Source organism: Psammomys obesus, unplaced genomic scaffold (genome assembly GCF_907164565.1).
Source record: "Psammomys obesus unplaced genomic scaffold, mPsaObe1.curated_primary_1811, whole genome shotgun sequence".
NCBI classification, from domain to species: Eukaryota; Metazoa; Chordata; class Mammalia; order Rodentia; family Muridae; genus Psammomys; species Psammomys obesus.
The window spans coordinates 13,722,831-13,733,189 of record NW_026585742.1 but is presented as its reverse complement, the minus strand read 5'-3'; positions in this window follow the sequence as shown (position 1 = coordinate 13,733,189).

Sequence of the window (10,359 nt, the reverse complement as noted above, 5' to 3'; positions counted from 1 at the left end):
TTCTTTCTTTCTTTCTTTCTTTCTTTCTTTCTTTCTTTCTTTCTTTCCTTCCTTCCTTCCTTCCTTCCTTCCTTCCTTCCTTCCTTCCTTCCTTTTTTCTTTCTTTCTTTCTTTCTTTCTTTTTCTTTTTTGGTCCATTGTTCTGAGATGGGCTGGTGGTAGGAATGTCTTTGTTTATGCTGGTGAAGTGCAAGCCACTGCTCTTTACATTATGGCCAACCAGAAAGTAGAGAAAGCAAGTTTAAATGCCTGCTCCTCAGTAACCTGCTTCTGTAAGTCAGCCTGCTCAGCATTTAGAATAATGCCCAATGCTGGGGACTACTGTTTAAAGCATGAGTCTGTGGGGGTCATTTCTTTTTTTGTTTGTTTATTTTAAGTTACTTTTTATTTATGTCTCAAGGGTGCACCCTCCCTCCTCTCATCCCACTTTCCCCACCTCCCCTTCCTTTGCCATTCCCCCCCCCCTTCCCCCCCCCCCCGCCAGAAAACAGGAGCCTCCCTTTCCCAGTATCAACCCTCCCCAGCACATCAAGTCACATCAAAATTGAGCATATATTCATCTGAGAACAGAAGAGCTCTGCATGGAGGAAATGGTACAAAAGAATAGAGTCCATGTTAGAAACAGCCCCACTTCCACTTGCCAGGCTCCCCATATGAAGACCAAGACACCCATTGACCACATGTGTGCAAGGAGTCTAGGTCCAGATCATGCAAGCTCTTTAGTTGATGTCTCAGTCTCCGAAAGCCCCTATGGAACTGGGTTAGTTGTCTCCGTTGGTCTTCTTGTGAGATTCCTGTCCCCTCCAGGTCCTTCCATCTTTCCCCCAATATTTCTACAGGAACCTTGATGCTCTGCCACATGCTTGGCTACAAGTTCCAGTATCTGTCTTGATCTGCTATTGGTTGGAGCCTCCCAAATGACAGTCAAATTAGGCTCTTGTCTGCAAGCATAGCAGAACATCATTATTAGTGTCAGGGGCTGGCTTTCTAGCATAGGGTGGGTCTCAGGTTGGGCCAATTATTGATTGGACTATCCCTCAATCTTTGTTCCCTCTTTATCCTTGCACTTCTTGTAGGCAGGGCAATTTTTGGATCACAGGTTTTGTCAGTGAGTTGTTATCCACTCCTTTCCCAAGTCCTGCCTGGCTAGGAGGTGGTCACTTTGTTTTTCATATTCTCCCTGTTAGGAGAATTAGCTAGAGTCATACCTATATCCTCCCAGGAGCCTACCCTATCACAGGCTTCCAACTTGACAAAGAGATGTCTCCCCCCACCCTGCTCAGGTTCCCTTCTTGATCCCAGCCCTTTCACTTCCCACCTCTGTTATCCCCACATCTGATCCACAACCTTGCTTCCTTCCCTATTCCATCTCTTGCCCAGTTCCTTCTTTTTATCCACTTCTGTTGTCTATTCTATTTTCCCTTCTGAGTGACATTCTGTCAACCTTCTTGTTACTTAGCTTCTTTGGGTCTGTGGATTGTAGTAGGGTCTAATATTTGCTTATAAGTGACTATATACAATGTGCATCTTAATGGGTCTGGGTTACCTTACTTAGGTTGGTCTTTTCTAGTTCCATCCATTTGCTGGCAAATTTCAAGAATTCCTGAGTAGTATTCTATTGTGGAAATGTACCACAATTTCTGTATCCATTCTTCTGTTGAGAACTACGTTGTTTTTGGCAGGATAGTCATTTTTACTACACTAATCCTACCAATCCACCAGATTTTTCCATCTTCTGAAATCTTAATTTTCTTTCCAAAGACTTGAAGTTCTTGTCATACAGGTCTTTCTTTTGCTTGGTTAGAGTTACATCAAGATATTTTATATTATTTGTTACTATTGTGAAGGGTGTTGTTTGCCTAATTTCTTTCTCAGCCCTTTTGTTGCTTGTATAAAGGATGCTACTGACTTTTTTGAGTTAATTTATTTTTATTTATTTTTATTTTATTTTGCTGAAGGTGTTTATTAGCCAGACATAGGAGTTCTCTGGTAGAATCATGGGGATTACTTACATATAATATCAATATTACCTGAAAATAGTGATACTTTGATTTCTTCTCTTCCAATTTATATAGCCTTGATCTCTTTACTTATATTAATGCTCTAGCTAGAACTTTAAGTACTATATTGAAGAGGTATGGTGAGAGTGGTCAGCCTTGTCTTGTTCCTGATTTTATCAGGAACACTTTAAGTTTCTCTCCATTTAATTTGATGTTGGCTATTTGCTTGCTGTATATTGCCTTTATCATGTTTAGGTATGTGCCTTGAATCCTGATCTCTCCAAGACTTTAACCATGAAGGGGTGTTGGATTTTGTCAAAGACCTTTTCAGCCTATAGTGATATGATCATGTGTTTTTTCTTTCAGTTTGTTTATATTGTGGATTACATTGATGGATTTTCATATGTTGAACCATCCCTGCATGCCTGGGATGAAGCCTACTTGATCATGGTGGATGATATATTTTGATATGTTCCCGATTCAGTTTGCAAGTATTTTATTGAGTATTTTTGCATTGATGTTCATAATGGAATTTAGTCTGAAATTCTTTCTTTGTTGGGTCTTTGTGTGGTTTAGGTATCAGAGTGACTGTGGCCTTATAGAATAAGTTTGGCAATGTTCATTCTGTTTCTATTTTGTATAATAGTTTGAGGAGTATTGGTGTTAGTTCTTCTTTGAAAGTCTGGTAGAATTCTGGACTAAAACCATCTGGCCCAGGGCTCTTTTTGGTTGGTAGGCTTTTAATGACTGCTTCTATTTCCTTAGTGGTTATAGGTTTATTTAGATAGTTTCCCTATCCTTATATAATTTTGGTAAGTGGTATCTGTCAAGAAAATCATCCATTTCATTTAGATTTTCCAATTTTGTGGTGTATAGATGATTTAATGTTTCTTTGAATTTTATGCATGTCTATTGTTATATTCCCCTTTTCATTTTTGATTTTATTAATTTGAATTCTCTCCCCATCTTTTAGTTAGTTTGCTTAAGTGTTTGTCTATCTTATTGATCTTCTGAAAAAGCCAGATCTTGTTTTTGTTGATTCTCTGTATTGTTTTCTTTGTTTCTAGATTATTGATTTCAACCCTGAGGTTGATTTTTTTCTGTATGTATTTGTTTCCTGTTTTTCTTGTGAGCCGTTAAGGTGCTAGTATGAGCTCCCTTTATGAAGGCACTTAGCACTTTGAACATTCCTTTTAGCATTGCCTTCATTGTTTCCTATCAAATTGGGTATGCTCTGCCTTCATTTTCATTGAATTCTAGAAAGTCTTTAATTTCTTTATTTCCTACCTGACCCAGTGGTCATTAAGTAGAGAGTTGTTCAGTTTCCATGAGCTTATTGGCATTCTATTGTTTTTGTTGTTGTTGAAACCTAGCTTTAATCCATGGTGGTGTAATAGAATACAAAGCGTTATTTAAATTTTCTTGTACATGTTGAGGTTTGCTTTGCTTTTGAGGATGTGGTCAATTTTAGAAAAAAGTTCCATGAAGTGCTGAGAAGAAGTTATATTCTTTAGTGTTTGGATGGAATGTTCTGCAGATATCTGGTAGTTCCAATTGGGTCATAATAGCAGTTAATTTCATTATTTCTCTGTTTGTTTTCCATCTCCATGATCTGTCCATTGGTGCAAGAGGTGTGTTAAAGTCTCCTACTATTAACATGTGGGGTTCAATGTGTGATTTAAGCTTTAGTAATGTTTCTTTTACAAATGTGGGTGCCCTAGTGTTTGGGGAATTTATGTACAGAATTGAGATGTCATCTTGTTCGATTTTTCCCTTGATGAGTATGAAGTGCTCTTTTCCATCTCTTGGTTAATTTTAGTTGAAAGTCTATTTTTATTAGATATGAGAACAGCCACTATGGCTTTTTTCTTGTGTCCATTTGCTTGGAAAACCTTTTTCCAGACCTTATTCTGAGGTAGTGTCTATCATTATTGCTGAGCTGTGTTGTTTGTATATAACAGAATGATGTGTTCTTTTATGGATCCATTATGTTAGACTGTGTGTTTTTATTAGGAATTGAGGCCATTGATGTTGAGGGATATCAATGAGCAGTTGTTGTTACTTCTCGTTATTTTGATGTTGTTGGTGGTAGAGTGTAGATGAGTGCTTCCTTTCTTTTTGTGACTGTGACATTATTTGTTTCCTATGTGTTTCTGGGTGTAGTGAGCCTCCTTGGGTTGGAGTTTTCCTTTCTAGTATCTAGTGTAGAGCTGTGTTTGTGGCTAGGTACTATTTATACTTGGTTTTGTCATGGAATATCTTGTTTCCTCCATCTATGGTGTTTGAAAGTTTTGCTGTGTTTAGTAGTCTGGTTTGGCATCTGTGGTCTCCTAGAGTCTGCCTGACATATGCCCAGGCCCTTCTGGCTTTCATCATTTCTGTTGAGAAGTCAGGTGTAATTCTAATAGGTTTTCCTTTATTTGTGACTTGTTCTTTTCCCTTTGCAGCTTCTAATATTCTTTCTTTGTTCTGTACATTTAGTGTTTTGATTATGTGACTTGAGGATTTATTTTTTCTGTTCCAATCTATTTGATGTTCTGTAAGTTTCTTGTATGTTTACAGGCATTTCTTTCTTTAGGTTGAAAAGTTTTCTTCTATGATTTTCTTGAAAATATTTTCTGAGCCTTGGTGTTTGGAGTCTTCTTCTATTTCTATATTCTTATGTTAGGTATTTTCACATTGTCCCAGATTTCGTGGATGTTTTGTATCAGTAACTCCTTATATTTAACATTTTCTTTGACTGATGTATCAATTTCTTCAAACATATCTTTCACACCTGAGATTCTCTCTTCCATCTCTTATGTTCTCTCATTGATGCTTGTGTCTATATTCTTCCCTAGGTTTTCCACCTGCAGAATTGTCTCAGGTTGTGCTTTCTTTATTGCTTCTATTTCCATTTTTAGGACCTGGACAGTTTTATTCATTTCCTTCTCCCATTTGTTTATATTTTCTTGTATTTCTGTAAGGTATTTACTGAGTTCCTTCACCTGTTTCATGTATATTCCTGTGTTTCTTTAAGGGACTAATTCAATTCCCTCACCCGATTGGTTTTATTTTCTTGCAGTTCTTTAAAAGATATATTTTCTTCTTTTAGGGTCTCTATCATTTTCATAACCTCAGATTTAAGATCTTTTTCTTGTGCTTCCAGTGTATCCTCAGAACTTGTTGTGGTAGGATATCTGGGTTTTGGTGGTGCCATATGACCCTGGGTTTTGTTGCTGGTGTTCTTGCACTGATGTCTAGCCATTTGGTTGTGTCTGTTATTAGCAGGCCTGGTGGTCTCTATGGCAACAAGTCTCTGGGGTTATAGTTAGAGCTCCTGGTCCCAGATTGCCAAAGTGCTCTGGGTTTCCTGCTGCTCCTTTATCCATGCTGGTCTCCAGTTCCTCAGATCTGAGTGGGCCCCAGGAAATGGATCAGGCTGGAGAACTAAGGTATTGGATGCACAAAGGAAGTGAAGCACAGAGCGCCCTGGGAAGACGTGGCCACTGTTGCTGGAAGGATATGACTATGGTGGAGTAATTTCTTAATCAAGCCATTATACTGTACCACTTGAGATAGCATTGTTGCTTTAAAGAGGACCCCTTTCTGAGGTCAGATCACTCCTTCAGAATGTGCTGCTACCTAAACTCTGAGTCCTGGCTTTCATCTGGCATTATCTTGGAATCATTCTGGGATAATTATCAACCCTAGTGTTTAAGTTATCAAGGTGGGTAGCAAAGGAAGAGATTGATGCACTATTTTTTCTTTTCTAGAAAACATACAGACACTGTATCACACAGAATACAAAATTTGTATATAAACATTTGGCAGAGTTAGCCAATTATGCTGCATACAGAGAGTCCAAAATCATCAGTGGAATGGGTTCACCCAAAGTTATGACCTGAAACAAGTCAGGTGATATTTTTCAGGAAGGCAATTGGAAAAGCAACCAGTGTTGCCTGCTATTGGGCTGTGTGTGTGGGCTGCCCATTCCAAGGGCAGTCATGCTTTCGTAGATTCTGCTTATGCCTGGATTATTTGTTTTGAAGAAAAAAAGAGCCAAATTAATACTCATTGCTTTGAGAAATGGCATAGTGACAAACTGAGGACTGGCCTCAAACATATTTGAAGTTTGAGCTTACATTGCAATAACCAAAGTATAATTTTAAAGAGGTAACAAAACAAAACAAAGAGCAACGTTCACTATAGGCACTTAATTTGCACTAAAACTTACTCATGTCCTATGTGAACTTTTTTAATTTTAGGGAAAATACAGTTTTTGTTTTACCTCTTCTTCCACTTTTCCAAACAGGCACCCAGAATGTAGATTTTTAGTTTCTCCAGCTATTGTACTTTTTATTGAAAAAGAATGAATGAATAATGGAAGGAAGGGAGGAAGAAAGAAAGAAAGGAAGCAGGCAGGCAGACTGCTGGATCATTGTTGTTCCTGACATTTGGGCCCAGTATCTTGAAGCTGTGTGACAAACTGAAAGAACCAGCATCTGGGTGATTTTTCTAGCTAGTCATGGAAAGAGATTTCCTGAATGAATGCTTTGTCTTTTCAAATACAAATAAGATCACTGTACAGTGCTTCCTTAAGGCTGAGGACCGCTGACTTTCTTCCTTGGGCTGGTGACATGGAGAGAACACACAGAATACCAAAGATTCTGCTTGCTCTTTCTGGTGCTGGACACTTAGAGAACAGACTAACAGACGGAAGAAGAACTGTACTTTCCTCTGGATAGAGGTTTCACAAGTGCCTTTTTATCAGCCATAGTCTAACAGCGTCCTCCCTTCTGTGTTGTCCACTTTTTTGGCTTGCTAGATTTTTTCAGCCTAAATGACTCAAGCCAGGGTGAGGCTTATGGAATAATAATGACCAAGCCCAGACTCCCAGAATTCAGGTGACAAGGATTTCCAGAAAGGGAGACATACTGATTTCTTTCTTTCTCCTTCAAGGAAACGTGGACTCAATATTATTGATTGTAAGCCCTAGACTATGTCACCTGTCTGAAGCAATTCAAAATGCCCTGGATTGAGAAGAGAAACAACAACTAAACAATGATATGTTTATTTATATTCTATATGTAGATGTTTTCCATAGAAGAACATAAAGAAAACTCAGGAACTTGTGAAAGCAGTAGCCTTGAGAATTTCCATTTAATGAAAGATGGCAAACAGAGAGAACCACTACATGGGTGATAAGTATGAGAAAGTCTTGGATCAATTCTCAAAGCATATTGTCCAGCAGCATGTGCCTATCCCAGGGAAGGTTTACAAATGTAATGAGCTTGGCAAATATTTAAATGCTTCTTCCAAATTTACACTTTATAAAACAAATAATACTACTATAAAATATTGCAATGAATGCTGGTGTGGCAGAGACTGGAATGCTTCTAGAGAACATCAAACTTAACATTAAAACATGCACACCAGAGAAGAACCTTTAAAATATGAAGACTATGACAAATGATTAAATTTGTGTTTCAACATTAGTAAAAAATCACGGAATCCACACTGGATAGAAAGAGAACAAATATAATGGACATAAGAATTTTTTTTGTTTCTGCTCATTAATTTGAGCAGCAACAAATCTATAGTGGAGAGTGGCACAACAAAGAATTCGTACTGGAAAGAAACCTTAAGAATGGAAAAAATGTGGTAAATCCTATTATTAGGTGGCAAACCTTAAATTCCATCACAGAATCTATACTGGAGAGAAAACTTATAAATGTAATGAATGTTATCTATTGTGCACATTGCTGAAAATACTAGAAAATTCATGCTGAGGAACAACCTTAACATTGTAAATGTGTTGGTATGTCCTTTCTCTGGTGGTTCTTCATTACAGACAATACAGAGAATCATTATGAACATATAGAACACTATGAAAGCCTTTTATGAGTGTTTTTCTTATATAACTATTTATGTTTACTTAGGACATTGAGAAATGATTCTGTCATTAAGAGCACTGACTGCTCTTCCAGAGGACCTGGGTTCAATTCACAGAACCTACATTTGTAGCTCATAAGCTGTCTGTTAATCCACTTGTAGTGGATCTGGCACTTCTGGCTTCCTGGCTTCTTCATGCTCTAGCCTGAAGCATGCACAGGCATGCATGTGAAACACCTATATCCATTTAAATAGTAAATATATATATATATATATATATATATATATATATATATATACATATATATATATATATATTTCATACTGAGGAATTCTGCAAGGACAAACAACATGGAAAATTTTCAATAAAATATTTTTTTCTAGTTCAGCCTTTAAAATGCATAATGAGGACAAAATGTATAAAACCAAAGAAAATAACCAAGCATGTAAGCCTATAAAGATACAAGAAACATACAGAACACCAAATAGACTGGACAAAAACCGGAAGTCTGCCTTCCACATAATAAAACACTAACCATACAGAACAGAGAAAGAATATTAAAAGTTGCAATGCATAAGGGCCAAGTTACGTATAAAGGCAAACCTATTAGAATTACACCAAACTTCTTAAGAGAGACTTTAAAGGCCAGAAGGGCCTGGGCAGGGATAAAGTCATAGCAGAAATTGAGGGAATGCCCAACCAATGTCTGGCCCAACCTGAAACCCACCCTATGGGAGACAGCAAACCCCTGACTAGTAACAATACTCTGGTGTGCTTGCAAAAAGGAGCCTAGCATATTTTTTCTCTGAAGGGCTCCACTCAGCAGCGTATTGAAACAGATACTGAGACTCACAGCAAAATATTAGGTGGAGGATGGAAGCCTTGTGAAAAAGTCAGGGGAGGGGAATGATCGAAAAACTTGGAGGGGACAAGAACTCCACAAGAGGACTAACAGAATCATTTAACCTGGGTTGGGGGGCAGGGCAGTTAAGAGACTGAAGAATCAAGCAAGGATCCATTCATGAACTCGATCTAGGCCCCCTACAAGTACATAGCGAATGGACAGCTTTGTCTTTATGTGGGTGCCCTAGTAAGGTGAGCAGGGTCTCTCTCACCTAGTAAGGAGACATGGACTCTGTTATTTGCTTTTCAACCACTTCCCTCTGGTGGGGCTGCCTTGCCTGGCCTCAGTGGAAAGGTATGTGCTCAGTTCTGAAGTGACTTGATGTGCGGTGGGTGGGTTGTTGTTATTGTTGTTGTGGTCTACTGAGGAGTAGGAGAGGGGGGATGGGGAAAGATGAAAGGAGGATGGGGCCAGGAAGAGAAGAGGGAGGGGCTGTAATCAGAATGTAAGTTGAATAAATAATACAGACAAATTACCCATACACATAAAATAAAAAATCTAAGAGAAAGTCTAAAATGCTACTTGCCACTATTTGTTCAAAGTGACAACAATCATATATTAAACTATACTTTTATACACTACATTGTGCTGAGTGGCATTTTGTACCATGTTTTACTATGCTGCATTGCAATAAATGTGGCAGCTTTACTTACTAACCACACCTGACTACATAAGAATACATTCTAATAACAACATGCTTTTTTGACCTGAATTGCAAAACTGCACAATGACATGCTGCAATGCCCACACAGTATTTGTGGTCCTATGCTGAACCTCACAGTGACATGCTACAGAGTCCATGCTACGCTGTGCTAGAGTGTCCATGCTATGCTGTGCTATAAAGTGCCAGAGAAAAGCAGAGCACTACACATTGAAGGCTTTCTCCTTTGTAGTTCCATCCTGAAGAAAAGAAAGACTTCAAAACACACCTTGAAAACTTGGATTTTGTCTTTATCTTCTTAAGGGGAAATGATAAAATTCATTGATAGCTTAATATGAATAAAGATGAAATCACCTAAGAAAGCAGATTTTGATTAAAAAGGTTATATTAAGCATGCAAATATTGATGGATGAAGAAGAGAAAAATGTCCAGAAAAGGATAGTAATATGAAAGGGAAGAGAAGCTAAGTGGAATCTCCATCCCCTTCAAAGTTTGCATAGGCCAGTATAGACAGACACACAAGAGAGGCTATGCAGCACTGTTACAGCAGACATGGTGCAGCTTGCTTTCACCACCGAGTTAGCCCCTCATTGTAGCTGTTCTGATAAACTGTAGCTATTAGGCTATAGAAATTTGGGGGATAGAGACTTCAAAAGGAACCACCATACAATAAAAATTCCAACATAATTCTTCACATAAATTTAAAAAAAATAATAATTTTAACTTCATATGAAAACAGAAAATGCTTAGAAGACCTAAAACAATCCCAAATAACAAAAGAACTGCTTATGGTACCACCATCTCAGATTTAAAATTATACTATAGAGCTGTAGTTTAAAAAGAAAAGAGATATTGATCAATGCAATCAAATTGAAGACCCAAGCATAATGTCACATACCTACAGGCACCTGATTTTTTA